Source organism: Caretta caretta, chromosome 8, assembly GCF_965140235.1.
Source record: "Caretta caretta isolate rCarCar2 chromosome 8, rCarCar1.hap1, whole genome shotgun sequence".
NCBI lineage: Eukaryota > Metazoa > Chordata > Testudines > Cheloniidae > Caretta > Caretta caretta.
The window spans coordinates 81873678-81900876 of record NC_134213.1 but is presented as its reverse complement, the minus strand read 5'-3'; the positions used below and the strand labels follow the sequence as shown (position 1 = coordinate 81900876).

Here is a 27199-nt window from a genome sequence, read left to right as displayed (position 1 = left end):
ACAGTTGGTGAGGAGGAGGGATTGACTTCACTGCTGTTTCCAGGCTTTCTGACCAGTGATCCATGATGCATCTCTGGTATCTGCTCCAGAGGGAACCAATCACATAACTGTCAGTGCTACAATGGCAATAAGCGCCAAGAGGAAGAAATATATATATAAGGAACTAGATCATTGGCACAAAGCAGAATCAAAGCGGGCATAACGAGCCAACTGTAAATTTCTCTGGTGTGGGGGGATTCCTGGGGTGGCACAGGACCAACTCAGAGCAGGTCCAGGTGACAGAGTGGTTAAAACACTATCGATGCTTTGTCTAGACTTGAACTACCACTGGCTGGGAAGTCTAGGATAAATAAGGTCCTACAAGAATTGGAGAAAAAGAATCCTCTCAGGTTCAGCAGTGGTTCTGTTCTTTTCTTGTCATGTTCTTATACTGTGCCCATCACTGTCGTATCTGAGCCCAATGGTCACTCTGGTCCAGCTTCTTAAAGGTATTTAGGTATTGCTGCACTCAGTGTTGCAATACCTGTGTCTCATTCTCAAAAGAGATTTAGGCACTTACAAGCCAAACATCCCTTTGACAGTTGACGCTTAGTACAAAAATCCCTAAATACCTTTACAAATCTGGGCTTCTGTTGCTGCTACTACAACTACTACATGGGCTTTCGAAGTAGCTGTGAAGCCTGTACGCTGTTACATGAGATGGGGAAAGGAATAGGCTTCTTGATCCACATAGTCACAGCTCTACCAGTTTCCCCACTGCACTGTCCATGCCTTGTTAATCTCCTCTTTATGGGCTTCTGTCCCTTGGGATGTTCCGTGCTGTGGAACCAGAGCTGTTCCACTGTCTAAGGGCTTTTCATTCCCACTGATGGTTGGTGATGGACAGAGGGAATGTTTAATTATATGACAAGCAGCTCTACGGAGGAGAGGTGGGGAGAGAGAGAGAAAGAGAGAGTATGTGTGAGCAGTTGACCCATAGGGTATATCTACTACAGCTAGGAGCACACCTCTCAGCCCTGGTTGACAGAATCACATCATTCTCCCTGTCTGTACCTGGCCCAGGCCGGGGAAGCTAATGATCCAAACAGCGCACCAAATTCGGTGATGAATCCTGGTCATGCCACCTGAGGCACGTTGCACACACGCTAAGAGGAAGTTGGATTCAAGCTAGCATGTTAAAAATAGCACTGTGGATGTTGTGGCTTGGGCTGCAGCTCAGGCCCTCAAGCCTAAGGGGTCAGATGGTCTTATACTATTGCTCGTATTTCTAAGAGCATGGTTCTACAATAACATATACTTCCATCATTTGTATTCCCAAATTTACTGCTTAAGGAATGGTGAAACAACTGTATTGTCTTCTCATAAGGAATAATCCTGTTCTTGCTGAACAAAGTTGCTTCTAATATTACTAAATTAAAAAAATAATTTCTGCCTAAGAAACAAGAAACAACAGCCTTGTTGAATACAATTATCTTCATTTTCATGAAGCTATTTAAATTAGAAACATGAGTTTCTACAGTTGGAAAAAAACATCCATGGTTAAAATGTTTGAAGCCCATCAATCTCCTTAACCACACAGCTAATGTGTTCCTTCTGTTTTCTTTGAATGAAATCACCATGAGTGGTTAGATGTTGATTTAACATAAAACAAATGGAAATGGGTGTTTCCTTAGTCATGTGTAGAATTTATTTTTAAAAACAATTAGCAAGTATTCTGAGTAAGTCAATGATTTTGTTATTTCTTAAATAATAATATAGATTGTGAGTCGTTAAAATTGATTAGTGTAGTAAAATGTATTCAAACTGCACTTTACTTGTTAGGAACAGCTGCAGAATTTTCTTATTTTATTGATGGATTCTGATTTTTTTCCAGTGACATTAAGAACAGTTATTTAGTTTAAAAGAACTGGCAATTGTCAAGATGTATTTCCAAAGTCTTAAGATAATATACATTTCCTATTGTGAACTAAACCTGCTCACTTTACAAAACTCTCCTAAGCTTTGCATGAATAAGACAAGCAGTATTTAGCCCTTTTTATCATTCAGTATTGTATTTGAAATGTTGAAGTCTGTGTGCCAAATTAAATATGTCTTAACACTATACAAGAGTTAATGTAAATTTTAGTCTGATTATTATACTGTGGATATACAGCCTCTTCCATTGGTCTTTGCTCATATTAGGACTAGTTATATGTTCATTGATGTGTTATTCACAGGAATGTGTGGATGGATGGGGGAAATCTCTTTTTACTAATATTTAAAATGTAATCATTTTTGTACATTCAAACAAAAGAAAAGTGGATGCAGAAAATCTCTGTAAATCTTCAGCCCTTCCTTTCATGAAGGAAAAAAAATATCTGGGACAATACTAAATTATGTATCAAGATATTTTAACATTTTAAATTCTTCTTTCATGAATACCCAGACACACACCACAATTTTATGGTAGAAAACTCTCCAGCGGTCAACATGGATGCATGGTTGTATATGAAAGCACAGTTTGACTTGTTTTGTAGGATATGTTCAATCATCTTTTTGAAGTATACCCTCCCAAGAACTCAGATGGCAGTGAAATCTATTCCAAGTGTTGTCATGCACCCTTTCATTATTTAACTGATGATTTAACTGGGAATTGGTCCTGCTTCGAGCAGGGGGTTGGACTAGATGACCTTCTGGGGTCCCTTCCAACCCTTATATTCTATGATTCTATGATTAGAACACCCATATTCAGTAAGCCGTTTACAATTCCTTGAAAATCGTGTCAATAATCTATAACAGTTTGCCATTAGTCTTCAAGGGCCCGATCTGGGACATGAGTAAGTCCCACTGACTTGACAGGAGTTGTATGCATGGAGAACATGTAGGTTAAAAGATAATGTTAACAAAACCTAGCATAATAGGCCTGTGTTAGTGAAAGTATTTGTGAAAATAATGTTGATGTAAACAATTTTGTCTGGATTTAAATATTCCATGCAGTGTTTGGAATCCAGATATTTTGCAGAATTGTGCATTATGATTATAAACAAAAGAGAAAATTACTCGTCCATATTTACTTTGTGGAGTTTAAGTGGATTGAAATGCAGAAAGTGAAATGGTGGAAACAAAATTATTTATTCATAACTGTTTCAGTTTTAATGATCTAAAATGTTGTTAGTAGGAAATTGATTTTTAGACATGATTTTTAACGACAGTTTTCCTTTCAGTTGTTTTTAATCATTTCACTTATATATATAACAGTGTATTTCCATGTTGTATTCCATCTTCTTACTGGAAGGTTTGTTTACGTAATTGAATCAACCATAATTTTAACTGTATTTTTGGCACATTCTATAGCTAACAAAAAAAAGTCATTTAAAGAAAAAGAGCTAACGAAAACAGGGCTGGAAACATTATTTTAAGGACTGCAGGATCTGGCCCATACTCTTGGAAAAATCTTATTGAAATCTGTGAGAGTAAGAAGTGCAGAATTGAGTCCAAAATATGCTGTGTGGATATATTCTGAAGAAATGTATTTATATTAAAATGGGATACAAATTAAGTGCTGAATAATCATGTTTCGCTTGCGAAGGCAATATACCTGTCTATTATGCTTATCATTATAACGAAGACCCAATCAGAATTAAGAAACCTAAAGTGGAAGCTTGTGTTTTCAAAACAGATGCTGAATGTAAAGGTTTCTATCTGTAGTTTTACCTGTTGTTAAAATTTGTGGCAAAGGTACGTAACTCTTTATGTACAAAGAAATTTAACTCCCAAAGATTCCTAATGAAAGAAAAAAAGTTAGACCACAGTCCAGCAAAGGAATCCACATAGGTGAATCTCCATTGACTTCAGTGAATATCTGCAAAAGGCCAAGTTCTGCAGTCTTCCTCTGTCTTTACTCAGGCAAAACTTTCACTGAAGCCAGTCGACATTTTGCCTAAGAATGGACAGATTCCTCCCTCCCAAAAGAAAAACAAACATAAATCCTTGTATATGTTGTACTGTTTATAGCCCAACCCTGCTGCCACTCACTGATTGCAGTAAGAGCAGGAATAGGTCCTCTCTTAATGGATCGCCCTCATAATTTTTTTTCATCTACAGCTGAACTTACTTTAGAAAAACAGATTATCAGTAATAAATATACATGTAATATATAATGTGCATTTTTGTAGTTATGGCTTCCTTTATAAAGATGTCTCCACATCAGGTACACCTTAACCTCTAAATAGAAACTAGTTTCAGATAAGTGCATTTTTAAATGATATATACCATTGTGTATGTTTTAATTCTATTAAACATATCTAAGAGCTTTGCTGGTTCCCTGAAATTATTTATAAGGGTTAATTTTTTCAGCAAGAAAGAAATGTTCTCCTATTATATGGGGAAAGAGTTAAACTGACTATACACAAAGGGCTGTAAAATGCTCACATTAACCTGAACAAAAAATAGTAGAAAAAACATGGACTGGAATCTGGCCTCTGCTTTTTAAATTGAGGTGACCTTTTAAGCACATCATCATGCTCCTCTTAATTCATATTAAGAATTATTTTAAAAAATACTATTGCATTTTTATGTAGAGATATCAAAGACTGTTATCACAACAGAAGCTTATATAGTTGAATAAAAAGTAACATGCTAACAAGTTGATAAATAAAGTGTTTCTGAATATAGAGATAATGTCCCAGATTTTCTGGTGTGATGTGGTTGCTTTGACCTGAACTGCCAGCATATTTTGGACCTAAAGTCATCATGACTGGCCCTGGGAGGATTCCTAGAGCACTAAGGTAATCTTGAAGTAGTGTAGAGCCAAGAAATCTTTTACACCACTTTGTTGCAAGAAAAAAGGAGGCATGGCCACCAGTAAAAAGGAAAGTGATTGGGTCACACTTGTGCCAAGTATCAGAGGGGTAGCCCTGTTAGTCTGTATTCACTTGTGCTAAATTGGTCCTTGGATGGATGTTTGTCCCCCTGTGGCCATTGCAGCCTGGTATTAAGTCAGAGCACTTCTTTAGATGTTCTAAGACAGCACAAAAGTGAGCTTTAAGTTAAATTGCACAATGCTTTTGATTTGTGTTATCATATCTCAGGGTTTTGTCTATTGTCCCTTCATTTCTTTATATAAACAAACACTTCCCAATGCCAAGTTGCTTTTTGCTGAACTGGGGCCTTCAAATATTTTAAATTTCCACATTTTGAACAACAGAACATTTTTTCAGTATTTTGCAACTTAAGAAAACACTTCAGCAGCTTTGAGTGGATATTATTGAAAGAAATCAACGGGATTACTGGACTGTATTTGTACATATATGCACGTTTGGTTCAAATTAATACCTTTCTTGATATTGTGTTCAAGTATTATTTATCCTGGCCTGACATGCATTCTTTAATGTAGCTCCTTAGTTTGGACTGCTGTCTCTGATTGCTGGCATGGGTAATGAATAAGAGGCGTAAGGAAATGTGCTCACTGGACAAGAGAAAAGCAATTTCAATGCAAGGAAATGAAGGAAACAGACCTAGAAACTCCTTAATGCTTTGGGGAGCCTTAGACTCATTTTCCTTCCTTTGCTTATTTTTGCTCAGAGAAGGTACAGTGCTCCACAGACTCATAGTCTGGTGACTCATGGGTATGGACACGAACGGTCACGGCCGTTTTTACCCAGGTAAAGTGTGTACGCTCAGGGTCTTGCACTTTTAACTTCTTGGTGCGAGAAGAACGTGCTGCGTGTCCCCTGAAGTCTCACGCGTTCAAAGGGCAGCCCTTCCTCCCCCTCGGGTGCCCTCCTTGTCTTGCCACCGCGCTCGGCGTGCGCCAGAGCCACTGCAGGCAGATCGCACACAAAGGAGGAAGGACTCGCGCTAAAGTTTCAGGGGCCTGACGCCGGCTGCTGCCCCTTTGCAAACGTGCCCTGGGAAACGTCCAGCCCTGCACGCTGAAGTCGAGGAGACAACGAGCCGAGGGGACGCCTGCCCGTCCGCAGCGTCACGCTCGGCTCGAGAGAAGCCCCTGGGCAAGGGCGTCGGAGGAGAGGCCGAAGGGGAGCCGGGCTGACAGCGCGAGCCAGCCAGGGACACCCAGCATCATTCGCTTCGCTATCGGCGGCGCGGGCCCTTTGCAGCCTGCCCGGGACAAACCTTGCAGCAGCTCCACTGGCTGAGAGCGGCGAGCGCTGCTGCCAAAACGGCTCAAGCCGAGCGCCCCTTGTCTCCGGCCCCCCCTCCAAGCAGCAGCAGCCGCCAGCCGCTCAAATGGAGTGGAAAATGGCCAGTGGTGGCATATAGCGCCATAGATTATCTGCTTCACGTTTTGTATTTAGCTGCCTCTAATCTGCTTTCCTTTGCCTGAGCCCCCGGGTAGGGGGGCAGGCGGGAGGGAGCCTGTCCTTTGCGGCCGGTACTATACGTGCTAATGTTTATATGATTAGCTGAGCCCAGGGGTGGGGAGTCGAGAGAGGGGGGTGGAGATTGGAGGAGGAGGCTGGAGGTGACTCCAGTTCAGAGCGGGTGGAGAGTCTGTGTCAGGATTTAGCAGTCCCCAGTCACACACACCGAGGTGCATGAGCGAAAAGGAGCTTGCAATACAATTCACTGGGATTGTGTGCGTGTGTTGCGTTGCCTCCCCCCCCCCCTTTGCTGTGTGTGTTACTAGCTCCGCGGTCGGTTCCAGGGCTCCAGCCGTTCACGGGGCAGCAGCGGCGAGAGGCAGACGAGAAATACGAGGAGGGGCTGGAACTGTATCATGCCAGAGGCCAGAATGTCATCCAGGGAGATGTAAATTAGGTCGATGCGAACGACAGAGCCACGGAGAAGGGAGGGGGCTTCGCGCTGCAAAATTTGAGTTGGTCGCTCCGGCTGCTCCTGCCATCGCCTTTTCTTCCCCTTCGTTGCGGAGAAAGGACTCCCAAGGCTGGTCACCTACACTGGGCTTGGCACCGTGGGTCCACCCCTTTGATTTATTGCTGTTATTTATTTATTTATTTGTGTTGGTCGGGGAGCCTGGCTATTTTCGACCTTCCCTGCGGAGCGGGGTGTTGGAAACTGCCGGAAAATGTTGACTTAGCCCTTAGCAAAGCATACCAAGACCGACCGGCCGGCCGCTTGGAGGAGGAGGAGAAGCCGCCTTGCGTGTGTTGTCCCAGCTCAACGGCGAGCTGCAGAGCCAGCTGCCTCCCTCTCTCCCTGCCCAGCCCAGCTTTCTCCTGCCCGGTCCCCGTTGCGCCTGCTGTTGCTTGAACTAACTCCTCTGCCCCTGGCGTTCAGAGGGGGCTCACCCGGCGCACTCCTCTGGGGCACCCGAGTTGAGCGAGAGAGACCCTGGCCCGGCTTCGGTTCCGCACAGCGAGGTAAGACGAGCTCAGGGCAACACTCGTGCTGCTGCTGTTCCCGGGACCTGCTTGCTACTTGCGTCGCTTCCCTCTTGAGCCGTTTGCCAAAAAAAAAAAAAAAAAAAAGGCTGGGGAGGGGGCTTGGCTTGCTTGCTGAACCGAAGGCGGCCCCCCCTTCTCCCTTGGGGTATCCCCCGTTCTCAGTGAACCACAGCAAATCGGTGGTGGCGACAAGGGAGAGGAATAGCCTCCCCACCACACACACCCCATGCAGCCTGGTTTTTTCACGCCATCACCATTTACTAATAGTCCGCGCCGGTTAAATCAAAGTGCTGGGGGTGGGGGTGGAGGACAGCCCGGGCAAGCCGAGGGGGCAGCTGCTGCCAACGCGGGGAAGGAGGCTGGGCAGGGGAGGTAGGGCCGGCGGCAGGAGCATGGCTTGCTGCCTCTTGGCCAGGCACAGCCCCGGGGGCTGGTTAATCCTCCCACAGGGGCTTCCCAGGCAGCCCCAGCAAGGAGACGGTGACATGAAAATGGAGCCAGATGTGAACTAGGATGGCCGATCATGGCAACAATTAGAGGCAGGCTCCAGGGGCTGTGGGCCGGCTTCTTGCAGGGGGTGGGCGCCCTGGGGAACCGGGGCTGGCATGGGGGGAGTGCGGAGGCGCCCCAGCGGCGTGGGGTCCCAAGGAGTGCGGGTGCCTGGAGCGGCCACAGCCTCTGGGCCCCTGGGGAGAGGGGAGCCGGGGCTGTAGGCTCCTGGGCAGCCGGACTGGTGGAGCGGCACCTGGGGGCGGGCTGCGCTTTCCTGCCCAAAGGGGGCTCCGGGCCGCGGTGGGAGAGCAGGGCCGTGGGCAGACTGCGAGCTACCGGCCTCCTGCCCTCTGACTCTTATTGGCGAGGTGGGGCCGGTGCATCGGCCTGTCTGACTTGGTAGCCCGGGGTCCAAGCGGAGCCTTGGCACCGTGTGAAGGCACAGCCGGAGGAGGCTGCAGCTCCCCCTTGCAATGAAACAGGTCCCTCCAGGAGATCCTCGACCTTCTCCCACTGCCCTCAGCTTCCCCCCAGAGAGACTCTGGTCTCAGAGCTGGGGAAGGCTGGCTCTTGCTGGGCACCCCCGAAAAGGGACCAAGCTGAGCGGCTCTTCCAAAGGAGCCTGCGAGGCTCTAACTAACAGCAGGAGCCATATGGTTCCCGTTACCGGAGCAAGGCAGCCTTTTCTCGTCTCTTTGGTCTGATCCAACATTCTTTCCTGTATATTGAGCCAGCAAGCCTCCTTCTCTCCCCTCCCTCCTTGGGTTCAGAGGAGTAATAGCTTGACGTGGGTAGTTCATTCATTTGTCTGTGTGTGTATAGAGCAGGCCCCACCAAGTCTGTTCCCTGCCGAATTCAAGTTGCGCAATGAAGAAAGTTGCATCCGTTTAGTAAATAATTACCTGTTGCAGATTTATTTTAACTAAATCAGCTTCATGAAGAGCCAGTCCGCCCAGCCGCGACTGCATAGGAAAAGAGGCTTCCAGCTTGCAATGATACTCCTTCCCAGTTGTGGAAGAAGGAGGGTTTTTTTAGTTTCAGATGTGGAAAGCTGGGGCCACCTGGAGACAGAAAACAAAGTAAATGTGTGACGGGCAACTTTTACTGTATCTGGGTTTAACAACAATACTGTCCTGTTATAAATCTAAATTAGCGCTGGTGGGGTTTGGACATAGTTGATTTGTCAGAAAGTAAAGATGTGGTGTTCAGGTGTATGTTTTTCTTTGCATAGAAATGTTCTTGTGCACACGATGAAGAATTCTGCAGAACAAATGTTCTGTTGTTTGGTTTTTTCAGACACTCTGATTCCCTCCTTTTGTTGCTTGTCACTAAAAGAGGTGCCATTTCACATCATTCTGCACAAATTGTTTGAATTAATGCAAGTGTGAATTCTTACCGTTTGAAGGGGTCTATTAGCATATCAAAGGTTTCTTAGTTCCAGCTCAATTGAGAAAATTTCAGTTTGTCTTCAATTTGCTCCCAAGCAGAGGCCCAAAGGGCAGTGGGAATTGTAAAGGGATAAAATGGAGAGGTGGATTTGGGTTATGTTTCTGAACTTTTGCTGTTTTGTAATTATGTGAGTGAAAAACATTGTCTGTCTGCTGCAGAACCCTTGCAAATGGTCAGACAATTATTTTCTATTGGTTAATGGTTTGTTAAAGAAAAAGAGTGAAACCAGTGACCTTTTATGACAGCCACAGTGACATTGCTTCTGGTGTCTTCTGTCTGTTATTGGGATTTAGAAAGCCTTTTCTACTGGACTCATGCTTTGGGTATGGCCTACACATTATGACATTAGGGGGTCTGAATAGGAAAGAACTTCTAATTACTTCAGAGAAAAATGAAATCTTGAAATAAAAGACTACTCAGTTCCAAACTTTTGAAGTAAACATACTTTTTTCCTTAATATGTAGACTAGGATAATAGACAAGCTTTCATATAAAAAGAAAAGGAGTACTTGTGGCACCTTAGAGACTAAAAAATTTTTTTGAGCATAAGCTTTCGTGAGCTACAGCTCACTTCATCGGATGCCTTCACGAAAGCTTATGCTCAAATAAATTTGTTAGTCTCTAAGGTGCCACAAGTACTCCTTTTCTTTTTGTGGATACAGACTAACACGGCTGCTACTCTAAAAGCTTTCATATGTAGTTTAACAACAGTGTTACCATCTATTAGTCAAGTACTTCGATTTCATTTTTATTGTAAGTTCATTTCTAATGTGAAAAATAATAACTTCTTGTAATCTGATTTAATGGGTTAAATAGGGGATACTAAGAGCAAAGTATTATATTTTGCAGTTAATGTTAGTGGTGTAGTAAATACTCTTAAGTAGGTGTGGCCAGGCCTCTGTCGGTCTTATAGTAGACTATTTACCATTATATTTTAAATTGGTTTATATAATTCAAATTTACACAATTTTTGATACTGTTGTTTTCCTGTGTTTGCAAAGAGCAATGTCTCAGTCTACCCTTTCATTATCTTAAAAAATCAGTATTCATAATCTGGCAAACCAAGAGCCAAGCAAAATGCAGTTATCCTTCAGTAAGGTGGGCCCTTTTCCAGAAAGTCGATGGTTCTTGGGGACTGCATTCTGCTCTCTCTCTTATTTTTGGCAAAAAATAACTTTGCATTTCCCAGACCTCTTAAATTGAATAAAATATCACCTATTTTGACAGTGATTTTTTTTTTAAAGTGGTTTTGAATGCTTTGTAGGTTCATGGATTCTTTACACATTGCAGTGTAAGGAATATGAATATGGTATCTTTATTGTAAGAGGTATTCTTCACTAATGTTCAAAAGAGTTCCTTTTACTTTCATTTAATAAAGAAACTGAGCTGTGTAGGATAACAGTCTTGAAGAAAACTGTAGTTAATTACATAGTTTATTTAGACTTCTATTACCCTTAAATGGACAACACTTCAGTATTTTGTAGATAGATGCGTTTTAGTGGTCCTAAAATCGTGTCATTACTTTGAGGTAATTTTCAGCAGTTTATTTGCCTAATGCCTTCAGCTGTCTAAAGTGTACCTTTTGGTGGTATAAAAGGAACATATTGATGTAATGCCATTATTGCACTTAAGTTGTTGTTAACTAGTCTGCTTTGAATGGAGAGTGCTATAAAGAAAGCGCATTATCTTTAGCGCTATTAGGGATAATCTAAAAATTGTCTTGAAAATGTTGCACTTCAATTTATGTGATGGTGATCCCAAATTTGACAAATGTCTAAAGATATAAAATGCAGTAGAAGAAAGATTTTCAACATTCAGATGACAAAATTGGACCACTTAGAGAAAAATTAATGTGCAACAGCAGCACTTCAGCTGCCATTTTCAATCACTGGGGGTTTCTATGTGTTGGCAACAGAAAAGGAACATAGACGTTCAGATAGTTCTGGGAGCTGGTAGTTGGGGAAATCAGGATATTGAATCATGTGGAGTAGAACAAACCAATTACTTCAAGTTTTGACTTGAGAATGGCCAATAAACATTTTTTTTTGGGGGGCAGCCCTGCTCATTAATAGACCAACATCAAAGCGAGCAACCAAACTTCCAAATGTTATAAAAACTAATGCAAAGATACAGATCTTACATGTAGTCTTGCAAGTCTTAATTTAAGACAAGCAGTTGGAGTTTTTATTGCAGCAATTTTCACAATCAGCAGAGACATTAACACCAGGCTTCTGGGTGTTTCCTTCCTTACAATGAGCAAGAGGAGAGCTTTAAAAACCAAAGTTTGTTTAGTAGTTAGTACTTATTTGATCACTTCAGAAGCTTTCTCCATGTTTTATTTATCTCTTTTATAGCTTTTAATGCTTTAAATCAGTAATTGGGGTTATTCAGAGGATATTTCTTAGCTTTGGTAAGAAAATACTTTATTGAAATTAAAATAATCGAGATGGCAGTGGTTTAAAAGTTTGTGCTATATTTATTTTTTAATGATACATACTAAACGTGATTTTGTTTCTGAAAAATGTGATCGTTCAAAGTGAATCTCTATTTGATTAAGGTTAAATCTATTTTAGTAGAGTAATCAAATGAACTTACTGTACTGTTTGGTAAATACATTGTAATCTGGCTGGTTATAATTTCACTTTTAGAAAAATAAGGACCTATTTGCAGTAAATTTCATGTAAATTCAAGTTGGAACAACATTTTTATTTAAGTAAGTCTAGCTATTAACTGTGTGCATCCAATATAGGGAAATTTACATAATTAGGAAAAATCAGAGATTGAAGCATAAAGATGATCAACAATTTTTTGGAAAATTTGGCCTAAAAAGTTTATCTGATGCACCGGTACTTGCTAGCTTTGCTTGCATCTCTCCCATGTAGTGTGTTGACTTTTATATTGAAAATTTTTGTAGATTTCTTCTAAACTTTCTTTTTTCCGAACTTAGTGTAGTTCCTGGTAAAGATAATTTTACCTATAATCCCCAGACAATTCTTTTAAATTTTAAATAATTGCAGTACATTTTCCTGAGCCGTCATATTTTCCATTGGGAAGTACATGAGGATGACAGATAAAACAGGAACTTAAAGTAGCTGTTAATGATCTTACCAGGTGAAGTGCAAGAGAAGAAGTTAAACTATGTCTGGCAGATAATTGAAATCATATTCATGTACAGGTAGACAGGCAGTCAGTTATACAGCAGCATACCTTATAGCAAACTTTAGTGAAATTATAATCAATCATGTTACTTAGATATGTCATGTTCAACAGAAATTTTTTAAAGCATGTTGTAGGACTGATACATTTCTGATGTGAAAAGGCAGCTTGAAATAGAAAAATATTCTACTTCTTAAGTATTTAGGTACAGCTTTAAACTTAATTGTCTGTTTTTTATTTTTGTTTTTCAAATCCTTGAATTTGAAAAAACTAAAAAGATTTAACAATCTCTCTATTGCAAGTGGACGTCAAGATAACTGGAAAAGCAAAAAGCTATGTAAAGGCCATTCTCGGTATTTTTCACAATGCCATTTAATATTTAAATAGGTTTCAAAGATAGGTTCATTTGCTTTCCAACAGTTCTTAAAATAAGAGTAGTCGAGATGGTTCTGTAGGGATAGGTAAGCTTGTGGTATTATTTGAATACATTTATAGGAAGAATTACATTCGATCTTTACTTCATGAACACACTTATTTCAATCTGAGCTGTGTCCAGTAAAAAGATTAATTCAAAGTTGTCACTCTTAAAACCCTGCTCAATAACCATATTTTCTTGAAGCTCAACTTTTTCACCTGTCAGTGTGTGAAATACAGGTTCCAACATTTTGGGGTTGAAGAGTGTATGCTGCTTACTGGCTAGTGATTTAAGTTGTAACAATGCGTTGCTTAATGAGTATAACAATCAATACAACCCTCTTACGATACAAACTGATAATTTAAAACCAGTTCTTAAGAAAAGGGCCCTTGATCAGATTCTGAATTATAACATAGTCCAGGTTATGGCTTATCATCTTAAATTTAGTATTTTATGGGACTTTGAAGAAATATATAATTTGCATGTGTCATGATTTCTTTCTTGTTTGATTTTCATCAGTCATTATCGCTACGATTCAACTTACACAAGCCTGTTATTTACCAAAAATTATTTAGAAAGGCATAATAATCAAGAGCATTGCAGACTGACCGAAGGAAACACAATGCTTAACACCTGCAGGTAAAGTGCAGCCTACTGCAAAATGCTATTGATTGCTTTTGTGGCACAAAGCAAGCTTAAATACAATTTATTGAATTACAACAAAATTGCAGTTTTATGAAGTAATATACTTCATCTTTTTAGCAGATTTTACATGTTATTTGCTGGTAAGTAGAATCCTATCACAGTAGTATGAATTTGTTCAATTACCAGAGCAGCTAAGGAGGATGGGGTGGGGTGGGGAAATCAATTTACACTGAAAAGCACCAGAAATGAGATTAATTTGGTTAGTAGGAATTTGCCAGCAGTGTCTAAATTGCTTAATATTATAAAATGTTACCATATTTTATGTACCATAAGAATATTGACTACACATCGTATTTGTTATTTGGCTGTTTCTTTGTATCATGTAAGCATTTCTATTTTTATTCCTATAATAGTATTTGCAGATGAGGCGAAAGTCTAACAATAACTTTACAGAATAGAGGGAATAATACCCTCCTCCTAAAGAAATAGTATTATTTTAGATAAGTGATCACAACTAGTTATTTCTCCTGTTTAGCTTGTTGTCTATAAATACCTTAGCAGACATTTCAGACTGAAAGGCAAGAGATAAAATTGTAATTTCAGAGTGGCCCTAACAGTGTCCATATTCTTGTCTGTAATGTAAAAAGTCTTTGCTCGTCACCTCCAGAATAAAAAAGCCATTGTTATTTCTTAATATAAACCATTTTTTTGCGGAGTATTTAATGTTGACATTAGCATTTTATCTTTAGTCCTTATATGTAAACAATGAACTGGAATTTTTATATCTGCAAAATCTGTTGCGGTTTAGACTTCCTAGTATTTAACTGGGCACCTGCTGGACTCTGCTCTTGCTTCATTCAGTCACCAAAACTGACTTTGCTACAAGAATGGGCAACATGACAAGTTAGAACCAGTGGACCATTTGTAGGTCATAAAGTCAGTTTGCTGGAATTTCTGAGGAAAGTGGTTGAAAAGAGAGGACAAATGTCACTATAAATAGAGATGTTTTAATCAGACCTTCTGCCTTAGGGTAAAATTTAGGTCTGTTTTAACTGGGATGGAATGTCTCCCTCTACAGAGAACAGTATTAATTACGGTGTGACAAGGGAAGGTGTATTGAGGAAAATGGGGTCTCTCTTGGTCTTGTCATTGATTTTTCTAATCTGTGAGGAGTACATTATAAATATTAAAATTTGCACAAAGGAAACTCAACTCTGTATTTCAATGCTGAAAGCAGTTTCCTTCAAATAACTCTATTTAAAACAAATAGACCTTTTCCAGGAGCCTCTTAAAACAAATAGACCTTTTCCAGGAGCCTCTTCAGTGGTATGAAGTTTAAAATATTTTGTGTTCCTTTTAAAGTAAATGCAGTGGTGCAGTTTTTCATCAGAGTGCTTCCATTTTATCGTGTAAACATGACAGAGTCTAAGTTTGTCTCTGCTAGGTTCCTTGGAGCAATAAACCCCTCTGAAAAGAATATCCTTTTATTTTAAAAGCTGTTTTAAAACAGATCTTTCCCACCATCTTTTTTTCTTTCTTCAGCTGCCACAAATATATAATGTAGTATGGCAAAATTGCCCACAGATCTTTCTTGTGCACAAGTTGTCATGTTGGAAGAGAATGGGGGCAGAGTTGCAGGGAACAACGGGGGAAGGGGCCGGGGGGGGGTGGGGTGGGGTGGAAGAGAGGACTTTACACTGTTTGCTGTATGTTCCTTTTTTTTAATGTTGTATTTTAATTGTTACTTGTCCTGGTTAGCTGCAAATGCTTAGCCAAAGTAAAAGGCAAAACAGTAGTTGTTTTAGGAATTTTTTCTATTACAAGGACTAGATTTTAGATGCTAACTTCTAATGCAGTACAGAGTAAAATATGTTTAATATTTTGATACTGAATTTAGTAAGGGATTCTATTACATCATTCTTCATAAAGAAGAGAAATAAGGAAAGGTGTTCTTTTATCTGGTGGTGGTGGTGGTGGTTTTTGAAGAAAAGGATAATTTAATATTGTTCGTCATCAAAAGCTACACAGATTTTTGATTAAAAATTTTATATTTATTTATGGATATATTTTAAACTCTTTTTCTTGTATTGTATTTCAGTACAGAGTAAAGTAACTCACTGCGTGTGAGCTGTGCTTTAAAACTGTGTTACTTGTATATTTATTTGGTTGCTTCTGGATATGATAGAATATTCACTCTAATTTAGATGGGTTTCTTCCTTTCTTTGTGACCTCTGTTGGTATTTTCATATCAATCAACACCTCAAACTGGTTATTGTTCTGAATCTAGATGACAGAATAATCTAACACCCTTTACTGTAAAAATTTTTTCCTGGCAGCTGGGGGAGGGGATGACTGACCTTGTTTGAGACTCTAATACTTGCTTTGTAGTTGATGGGATTTGGTGTGCATGGACGGTCTTACCATCCAAGCACTGATTGCAATATGCTACCTTTCCCACTGTCCTTTTTTCTTTCTTCAGCTGCCATAAATATATATTGTAGTACGGCCTAACTGCCCACTGTCCTCTCCTCAATTTTGAGCAATGGTTAATGTCAGTTCTGAATAAAATGCGTTTTAAAAAATGCAATAACTATTTCAGTGGTGGATTTTGCATTTCAGAAGATGATAAGTCTAATTACTTTGGCAAGCTCATGACTCCAGGTTACATGACAGAACATGATCACGTTAAACTGACTCAGCCATTGTTTTACCCATTTTTACTGTCTTGTAACTTCGGAAACTTTTTCATTGAATAGAAAGGTTTGTGTTCAGAACACAAGAGATGACACAGCTGTTTAGTCTGAACAAATAATACGGCTCCTAAAAGATTTCTTCTCAGTGTTTTGTTTGGTAGGTTTTATATTTAGACATCGGAAGATTGAGGTTTAGGTCTGTTGATGTGACTGATTTCAGTGTAGCTGAGGTATTCCTTATAGTTGGACTGGCAAGGCCTGATTTTCCTCTCACTTATTCTGGCAAATATCTAGGGTAAGTGCATTTATACTGAAATCATTGGATCTATACTAATGTAAAACTAGTGTAAGTGAGAGGAGTATTAATGTTCTGGTGTATTAATAGCCAGACTGTCTAAGTTGAGAAAAGGGAGGGGATAGAAATAAACAGTATATTATAGATGACACAGGGAGGGGTGCGGGGGGGTGGGGGGGAGAGACAAAAGATCTGCCTCTATTCACAGGAGTTTGAAAGAGAGAATTTTGAGAGAGAAAAACAAAGTATCCTTCCCCCTTTATAAAACCATAATCTTGTCGAATACTTGCAAAGATCCTTATCCTGCTGAGATGCTGCACCCCCCTCCCCCTTTGTTCTGCTTTCTCCATTTTAGGACTTACATACTAGTAACTGATAATGACAGGTTATGGATCCAGTCACTAATAACTTCCCTGCAGCAGGAGAGAGGTTAACATGTGCCAGCCATTGTCCAGACATGTGTGTCTAAAATTTGCCCTGTTTTTTGTCCTGTGTAATCAACTATACCCTTACCAGAATGTCATCTAAATATGTGTTCTTTCAGATTATTTCTTCTGGTTTTTAATGTAAATTGATGTTGAAAGCAACGCAAGCTATATTTTTAGTTTAGTTTCTAGAGAGGAAGGATGGTCCACTGATTAGTGCACTAGCCTAGGACTTACAGAGAGGTCTGGTTTTACTTTCTTGCTCCACCATAGATTTCCTGTGTGACCATGGACACATGGGCAAGTCACTTAGCCTCTCTGTGCCCCAGTCCCCCATCTGTAAAAATGAAGGCAATAGCACTGCCCTACCTCACAGGGGAGATGTGAGGATAAATGCATTAAAGGTTGTGAAGTGCTTCAAGATCTGCTATTAAGGAGTGCTTTGTAAGAGCTAGGTATTATATTTATTTTTTCAGCGAGAACAGTCCATGTAGGGCCAAATCCCTCATCTTACTCACGAGTAGTCCTGAAATGTCACAACTTACAGGATTTGGTCCTGAAAAGAAAGATAGCCTTACTCACTCTCTAATTCTTTCTTTCCATGTTAGAAAAAGCATTAACGTTGCCACCACACTTAGGTCTTTCTATTTGTGTGCTGGAGGTTAGACAGAACAATTGCTTAATTTTGATCTGCTTAATATTTATAGTTTCAGTCATTGAGGATTTTTTTTCCATTTGTGTTGAAAAGATTTTATTAAAGTTCATGTTACATACATTATGAAGAATAAAATAAAGATATTTCAAGCAGGAAAAATGCTGATCGGAAGGCTAATAAAAAGTAATCTTCCTTCAGTTGAATGAAAACTAGTTATAAAAACAAGACAATTGCTTTCATAAATATTATACAGATTACTATAGACTTAATTTTTAAATGGTTGAGTAGAACTCAACTTATCTGTGTTCAACCTAATTGATTCTAAACTCTGTGGAGATATGTATCTCAAAGTGGCATAGGGTCTTATCTTCAGCAGTAAATACAGCCACAGTGCTGCTGTTTGTTTGTTTTTAAGTTAGGGAGATACACCAGACAGGCTGGATGTGTTGTCTTGTTTTGGGTGGTCTGTCATTTCAGGTTAGTTTTGTGTAAACAGAACAGTGTTTTTCCTTCCCCTGAAAACATTTAGGTGACTTTGAAAAAGAAGTCTGTGTATCTTGAATATTAAGCACTAAAGCTGTACACATAACTATTCTGAAGGGCAATAATAGTCCTGTGGAGCCAGCAACAATATTTTAATGGTGGCTTCTCCAGTAGCTGTTTGTATCAAATAACTGTTAGGAAAAGGATATCTTGGGGGAATTGATGACCAATTATTAGGGTTCTTTTCTGGCTACTACCCACATTTTTCATATAGTTTTGCTAACCCTTCTTATTACCTGCAGAGGGAGCTTGTATATGAGATAATCAACATAATCAAGGCATTGAGGGCTGAAATGTTTCCAGTAAATACAATTTCATTTCACTGAGTACTCTGTCATACTCATGCAGTGCAGAAAGAAAGCTTGTTTAAAGGATTTCCCATCACTAACAGTGATGACAATGGGAAAAGATATAAAAAGTCAAGAAGTCAACATTTATGCTCTAATCGTTTTAGACTTAAGAAAAGTCCCTTTATTTCGTTACTGGAAATGAAAAAAGAATTGCTGGAAATAATTTTCTTGCACATCAAATTGATATTTTTATTCCATTTATGATGGTTACAAAAAAAGCCTTGGGAAGCAAAATACAGCAAATTCATTGGTTGCATAAACTGTCTCCTCTTTTAACAAATGTCCTGCAGACATCAGATAGACAACATAGTACTTTGAGGACATACGAAAGTGCCTGTGTAGAATCTAAGCAGAAAGCATTAGATCTTTTCCATTTAAATATTAATTATAATTGGCCTATTTAGAGATGCAAGTTTCTTTTAATTTTCATGCTTTTATGAAATAACCTGTAACGTTAGTGAATTTCATAATTATATAGTTGACAAATTAGTGCATTGGTACTTACACAGGACAACTAGCGGTTAAGAATCCAGCATTAAGATTTCTAGAAAACTGCTGTCTTAAAAAATAATACATGCAGAAGAATACTGAATTATAAGGTTATTTGTAAATAAATAAATAACACTACTTTTAAGAAGCAGAAATGCTTTCATTTGAAACAATGAGTGAAATGATCAGTTGGTACAAGTTTGAGAATTTTCATTTTAAATTTCTGGGCATTGAAATAATGATGATCCTTTAAAAAAGTGAAGACCTGTTTAGTGAAGAAAACCATTCATTTTTAATATAGCTTGCTTGCTGAGCAAGAAGCATTTAAATAAATTCTGCACTATTTAGCTCTGAAAAATGGTGGCAGTCATTTTTCATTTAAAATATTTCAGTAAGTTTGCAAGCTATTTGCTATTATACTGTTATGAAATAAAGCATTATGCATAGTTGCACATTCCATAAAACAGAAACAGCACTCAATAACATGCTCCCTTGTAATAAATCCTCCAAGGAAATTGGTTTGAGAGTTGATTTTCCATCAGTATATTACAGAGCTGTAAACTTAAAACATATATGTGCAGCGGAATGCAGTCTTCTTGTTGCATTTTGGATTATCATTTTAAACACCTAGAAAAGGTTTACTATGTCCAACAGGGCACCATCTCAGTGCCGATTTATTATTTATACTGGCTAATCCTTGCTAATGTGAAAAGTCAGCTTGTTATTGTAACACCAAATGGCCCTCTAAGTAGGGAAACAGTTAAGTAGATCTGCTGTAATAGGTTGTTGTCTAATAAAGAGATTTATGGTATTGGAAAGGGCTATTGTATAGGTATTACCCTCTCACAGCATGATCATGTATTATCTTAACAACTCAGTGCCACGTTTATGTGGAGCATTTTTATAACAGGGTAAGAATATTAGCCACAGCAATTACACTCCAATAGGATTATGGTGGTAAGATTTATACAAAATATATAAATGCTGTCTTTTATAGAAATGTTGATAGGTATTGTTGGTTGAAAAGTTGCATCCTGATTTGCTTGTGAAAAATGTATTAGCTTATGATGAAGAGAGAGTGGTTTCTTAAATTAATCTTACTGAGGAATAATGGGGACGCAATGAACATAATCTGTTTCCACACAGTGTGTTTTTTCTCTGTGAGGTAAGGATTACTCAGAAATTCAGCCAAGAGAAGATTGTTCTACAAAATACAATAGTATCAGGGAGTGCGTATAACTTCAATTCTGGTGTGGGGATAATACTGCTAGGATTAAGTTCTACTCTTGCAGCTTCACAAATTTGAAGGTAGGACAATAATGTTTTTAAAATGTTATGTTGAAAGTCCTTTTGTGTAGATTTTAATAGCATGAAATAATCTTACTCAGTTTTAGCTTTAGTATGAAACAACTTTCAGTTTTATTTACTGCTAGATGTACTTGAAAGGGTACATCTTTATGAAGACAAGACAACTAAGGAACTAAATAACAGCAGCTACCACAGTTTCTAACTAGCTACAAGTTTAGATTATGTTTTGAAATGTAGCAACAATTACCCATTGATTTACTTTATTGAAACCTGGTGTAGGAATCCTTTAAAGAATGAAAAGTAACGAAAGCCATAGTCATGTAGTATCATGGTCTCTGTGTGATATAATGTCTTCTGCAGTTTCCACGGTATGCATCCGATGAAGTGAGCTGTAGCTCACGAAAGCTCATGCTCAAATAAATTGGTTAGTCTCTAAGGTGCCACAAGTACTCCTTTTCTTTTTGCGAATACAGACTAACACGGCTGTTACGCTGAAACAAGTATTTGTATTGTTTCCCTTTGGATAGCTTTCAAGGTGTTGCCTACTGCTTAACATTTTCCACCTTCCACTTCCCCCTCTACCCCCCAAAAAGTACACATTGAGGGAAGCAATGTACAATGGTTAGTTACATTTAATCAAACTAATTACATGTTATCAATGGAAGACACTTAAATGGAATGATAGATCAAAATAAGGTCCTGTTGTAATTTAGGATTACCCCGTACCTGAACTACAATAGTACAAATTATAAATATAATTACTGTAGATTTTATGATAGTTTCAAATGTAAATTATTTAATGAGGGGAAGATGTGTATCTTAAATACAATTTTTAAAAATAACAAACACCAAAAAATCTCTCTTGCTTTCCTTGAGTACACTGTGACAAGATGAAGTCTCAATTAGGTCTTTCAAATTAAGAAAATGTACACATGGCTGTTTTCGTTACTGAAAAGACTTGCAACAAGTATGTATATATTTTGCATGAACACAAATATATTATTGGTTGAAAGTGTATGTGAATGCAATATTATGAAATGTTTGATATCAATAGAGAAAAAAATGAATACAGACATATTTGTAGCCACATAATTTATATCACGGGTAAATGATTACTGGTAACGAGTAGAAAAACATACCCAAATATTGACAAAAGTTTTTTTTACATATATAATAATACAAAGTAATATTGCTACTAATACAAAGTAATATTGCTACTATAGCTAATATACTGATGTTTTAGTGAATAACTTCCATCTCATTAGGGTTTAAAATAAATAATATGAATTATTCAAAATTTGATTTTTAGTTACTTTGTTGGTTACTGGTGGATTGTAGTCAGTAATTCATTTATCTTTTATATGCATAATTAGAGTGGAGCATTGAGGAGCTTTGTCATTTTGGATCTTTTAGGTAGAACAAGAACGGTGAGCTAAGAATAACACATTTTGTTTTAGAAAAACATCAGTAGGTACGTGGACTGTTGTTACGTTTTGTCCATGTTGGACTTTGGAATGGGATTGCAACTTTTGTCTAAAAATTAAAAAATCAAAGGGACAAATTCTACCCTTGATGTGTGTGGGGCTCCCATCGATTTAACAGAAAGAGCCGTGCTTATATACTTGGGGAATGCACTCGGCCTGTATGCATTAACTAAGAATACAGCCAACACTCAGAATAAAATGAAGAGTAAAAATAGTAGAAAGAAACCTAAAATCCATCATAAAAGGTAAATAGAGTGAATTAAAAGCCGGGATGTTGGCCAGCATGGAAAACCTCATTTTAAAAATTGAGTTTATACATTTTTGTCATATTATAATAGAAGGATTAGGAAGCAATAGTTTAACAGTTTATTAGTCCATTCATTGTCTACATATGTGTTTCAGTAAATGCAAATTTTTAGATGGCTTAAGAAGACAAATTATAGCATATATATATATATATGCAATAGTATTTAATTAACTGCTACATCTGTACATTTTTACTTACACATTTTCAAAATGTTTATAAATAAATGTGGAATAGAAAAGATTACCTTTACATCACAGATTTGGGTTTTTATTTTATTTTGTTTGCCTTTTTGCACAAATTCTGTACTGAATGTCTTTTTAAAATGAGTATTTTTCTGTTTCACAAGACAATAAATCAAAACACAAGTCTGTGCTGTTATCATTTTACTAGTACCGTGTATTAAAAATGAAGCTACTTTAGAAGGTAATAGTTAACTGCCTATGGAATAGAAAACATTCATATGTAGAAAGGCGATTTAGTTTTAGTTTATTGTGGTGTTTTTTGCTGACTCTTTTGAAGAGCAGATCTGTTGTGATTATTAAAAGTTGTACTTAGCATATGGAATGTAAGTGAACAGCAGCTTTTGGCTTATGGGTGAGAAATGCACAACATAGGATAAAGCAAAACAATGAGCCTTTGAAATACACCTGTGAATGAAATTCTTCATTTTTAACTGTCATCTACAGAGAATTCAAATATTTCCTCTACACATTAAGATATTATATTGTTAGCAACATCTTTTCCAACATTATACTGTTTCTGATATACCGATAACCATATAAGCAAAGTACTGTCAGATGTTTGTAAATTATATGGTGGCTTATAATATGTATAGAATGCTGTGACTTACAGGAAGATCATCCTATTTATTATATGTTATTTGATTAATGGTCAACTGTAACTTTGTGTGGTTTTTTTAAAATATCGTTTCTTAATGTTTACTGTCTGGCTTCCATTAGTTTTGCTTCTGCTTGTTTGTCAAGATGCAATATAATTTTTGTTCTCATAGCATTCACCTCACTGGACATGTTAAGGAAAATAGAAAAATTGTACCTGCATCTGAAAGTACTGCATGTATTTTTGTTTGATATATTTTCTATTTTGCAAATAATTGTTGATTGGAGAAAAAATTTAACATGCTAGTAAAGTAAATAAAAGTCAAAAGAAAAGGAGTACTTGTGGCACCTTAAATTTATTTGAGCATAAGCTTTCGTGAGCTACAGCTCACTTCATCGGATGCATTCAGTGGAAAATACATCTGATGAAGTGAGCTGTAGCTCACAAAAGCTTATGCTCAAATAAATTTGTTAGTCTCTAAGGTGCCACAAGTACTCCTTTTCTTATTGTGAATACAGACTAACACGGCTGCTACTCTGAAACCTAAATAAAAGTCAGTAAGTCAAGTCAGAAATAAATTAAAATGTTACATGAAATTTACCAGAAGATATTTTGAGTACACATTTGATTAAATGTATGTAAAAATTAATGCCATTTTCTTTAATTTCTCCAAATCAAATGTTAATTCATGAATTAACTTCAGTGTAGTACCAATTTGATTTTTATAACAGCTTCTTAAAACCCATTCCAATGATTTATAGTTATTTAACTGTTTATAATTAAAATTCTTTTTATTTGTTTTGAAAATTCACAGTTCCTGTTTTTTGCTAATGCTTTACTTGATAAAAAAAAAAACATATTTCTAGATGCCACACCTCCAGCTCTAATTATTTTGTATATTCTAGTTTCCACAACTTTTTCATGTTTGAGAAATATTAGTGTAAAAGTAAGCAAAGAAACTGGTTGTGGGGTGGTTACTTGGAGAAAACCTGTTCAGGTGCTGTCCATGTGGGTGATATTATTTGCTGCTTTCAGAAACACTGGAATCATTCTGCTGATAAGTCCTGTGACTTTGGAGCTTGATTGTGACTCATACAAGGGGAAAAGAGGTCTTTCCTGCTTACCCCAAAAATATACGCTCTTTGAGGTATGTTTGTTAGACCCTTGAACGAGTTATTTTACTGTGGGAGACTTGTAAAATAGGTTGTGACATTTCATTCTACGCACTGACACATAGAAGTGTTTCCCTTATAGCAAACACACTTTTTCTGCTATGGGTTTATGGTTTAGAACTCTCCATTGATACTGTCCAATATTTAAATATGTATTAATATATTAAATAGTATATAAATACTATCTGACATTCATAGGTCTGGAGGAATAAGATTACTTCTATTTGCAAATTTAAATTGACATCTAGATTCTTTCAGTTGCGTTATAATAAAACAAAGGTGTAATAAGTACTACCTTAGTTAATGATCAAGAAATGAAGGTAATCCCGCCTACCAGTCCCCCCCCAAAATTTCATAAAGTGGATAGTTACTTGGTGAAAGATAAGATCATTATGAGAAGGAACACTAGACTCTGAGAATGAATTATCTCCAGCTAAAGACATTTGGAACTAAAGTTTGTCCTTTTTCTGTTATTCACAGTCAAAAAGTCAAAATCTCCATTTTAATGAAGACATTTCAAAGAACAGACAGGTTGAGAAACACTCTATTTCTCTACATGCTCTTTCCTTTTAAGCATAGAACCCTTAGGGTATAAATTAAAGAGTATGTTAGCCTTTATAGTTGATTTCAATCTGCGCAAAGGCAATAAAGTGTTAAAATTCAGATACAGATTATAAATGGTGATCTTCAGTTTTTTACCCTTTCCTTTTTTGACTCCTTATACCACTAAAATGTAGTTTGTGGGAATGAGGAAAAGTAATTTGGCACAATGTAGATTTTGATGGTAGAAATGCCGTATTAAGTAGGGAACGTTCTAGTGGCCGCATGTAAACTGAATTCATTATGAAAATCATATTGGGACATATAAACATGAAGGTATTGGGCTTTATCCTGCACTTAATGAAAAATTGTGGTTTGCCACCTCCAGACTGCAATAATCCTTGACCAAACTCCCTATACAGGACTGCAAATGGGCTAGATGCCGACTCAGGAAAGTTGTGAAAGATGGCCTCTCTAGGCACAGGGAGATGTGCACGATCCCTTGATAACAGTGCATTTACACCAGTCACCAACCCCAGACTGAGGGCTGGTAGTGAAAAGATTTTGTGTAACTTCTACCTTTTTTTTCTGTTGTGTTTATTGTTGTAACTGATGAGGTTTAAAATACTCAGCATTTAGTTAAAATAATCACCAACTACTGAAAAGGAAACCTGCAGATTATAAGAGTTAAAACTATAAAACCCAAAACATGTAAATTTAAACAAAATCCCATACCACAGAGCCAGGCAGGACAGGCTGCCAGGCCTTCAGCTGCAGTGTTCCTGCATGTACGCTTACAAGTACTGTACATAAAACTCCCTGACTTCAGATCCATATCAGAAGACACAGCAAAAGAGCATTTTTGTTCTGGGGTAAGGGGAGAAGAACTTTGGGTACACAAGGCAACTTGCTTGGGTGGATTTAGCCCTGGCAGTCTCTCTCTCAACCAGTTTTCTTAATAATCAGACAGGAGGTTTGAGTAAACAAGCCCTAGGCCACCCAGGGCAGTGTGATTAACAGTCATTACTCCAGTGAGCAACCTGCTCTGGGACAACTGGCTGATCCGCAGGCTAGGCTAATAGCCCTTGATTATACCAGTATGGAATTGGGCCAATATGGAGTAGTTTTTGGAGGTTACGTTTTTAGTGAGGAAATCAACAACTAAATACAGTTTTGTTATTTAAAATCTTCATATTTGTAAACTTTCTTGAAGGTTCTTGTCAAATTTCAATTGTTTTGCAATGTTTGCTACTTATACTTCATTCTTAAAAATTAATAATCTTGTTGAATAGTGTTTCCCAATCAACTTGAATTATTGATGCCTTGGTCCTCAGTAGAAGGACATTGTTACTTTTCTTCCCCTACAGAAGTACGTAGTACCCCATTTTAATGAGCTACATCTCAGTGCAACTAGAAAAAAATGATAAAATGTTCATAATTGTGGCTTACTTAATAGAGCTCAAGCTGCAAAATATGTGGCAAATAAACTTTATGCAAAGCCCAGGCCTTAGGAAATTGATGTTGTCTGAACATTAAAGTAATTAAGGTACATGGCTGGTTACATGTTGAAGGGAATAAATACTCTGTTGCCAGAACTATGATCATTGCAAGACAAATTCTTAGAATTGAATGAAATGTTTACCAGTGTATTTACTTAGCTGAAAGGATCAGTTTAGCTGACTTGTTTAGGAATATGTTTTTTGTTCCTTGATTTGATATTATGGTTAAGATAAATATTTTCAAAGAAAACAAACAAAATGGAAACACAGGCAACTTGAAGGATATTACATGAGTTCTTACTATTGAATGATTGGCTTTTAAATATTTATATCTCTCTGTGTTTATAAATGTACACATACACACAAACATTTGTATTCACTTTTTAATTTGAAAATCTGAAAGCATTTGCAAAGATGGGTAAATAATATTATCATAGATTTATAGGTGACAAAACTGCAGCATACAGAGGGTAAGAGACTTGTCCAGGATCACCCAGCAACTCAGTGCCAGAGTCAGGAACAGGATCAAAACCCAGGTCTCCTGGTTCTCAGCCCCAGTGGATGAGACCCATATACATACTTCCTTTAGGTAGTAAGTGATCATAGTGTGAGAAAGCTGAAAGGTATTGTTCAGGATTGCACTTTCACAGTGTTATTTTTGGTCTCTTACTGTACCACAGAGGTCATTGTGGTGTACTGACTATGGAACATTTATGCTATGTTTGTTGTAATCTGTACTTGAATGTATGCAATATTAATTTCATGTAGAATATTTCATTTTTTAGAAAATATTGAATATTGTTGTTTTAAGTCAAAATGCATCAATTCACCTCTTGACTGAATATATCATTAAAATAGAACATAGGCTCTTCTAGAGAGCATGTTGACACATGGCAATATCATGCAAAGTGGTGTAGTAAAAGCTGACATATAAGAAAGCTAGGTTCATTATCAGTGAGTCATTAGTCGTCTTGTTTAATGGAAGAATAGACTTTGAAAGCTCTTTCCCCTATCCTTTTAAAAAACAAAAAATTGAACCCCCCCCCAAGCTGACCCCAATAATGCACTACAAATAAACTAGGCGTTTACTGCAGTCATGG

The 27199-nt window shown here is 37.8% G+C and overlaps 1 protein-coding gene across 24 annotated transcripts in view; it reads left to right on the top strand.

The window, feature by feature from the left end:
- ADGRL2 (adhesion G protein-coupled receptor L2) overlaps positions 1–27199 on the top strand; it is a 492078-nt gene that overhangs the window by 287531 nt on the left and 177348 nt on the right. For 7 of the 24 annotated variants that reach the window (XM_075131693.1, XM_048861009.2, XM_048861008.2 and 4 more), the window contains exon 1: positions 6448–7322. The exons of 2 other annotated variants lie outside the window; for them this stretch is intronic. The gene's annotated coding sequence lies outside the window, so the exon portion shown is untranslated. Of the gene's footprint in view, positions 1–6443; positions 7323–27199 lie in introns of those variants that run through there. 15 more of the 24 variants (XM_075131702.1, XM_075131700.1, XM_075131703.1 and 12 more) reach the window with 5 other exon arrangements.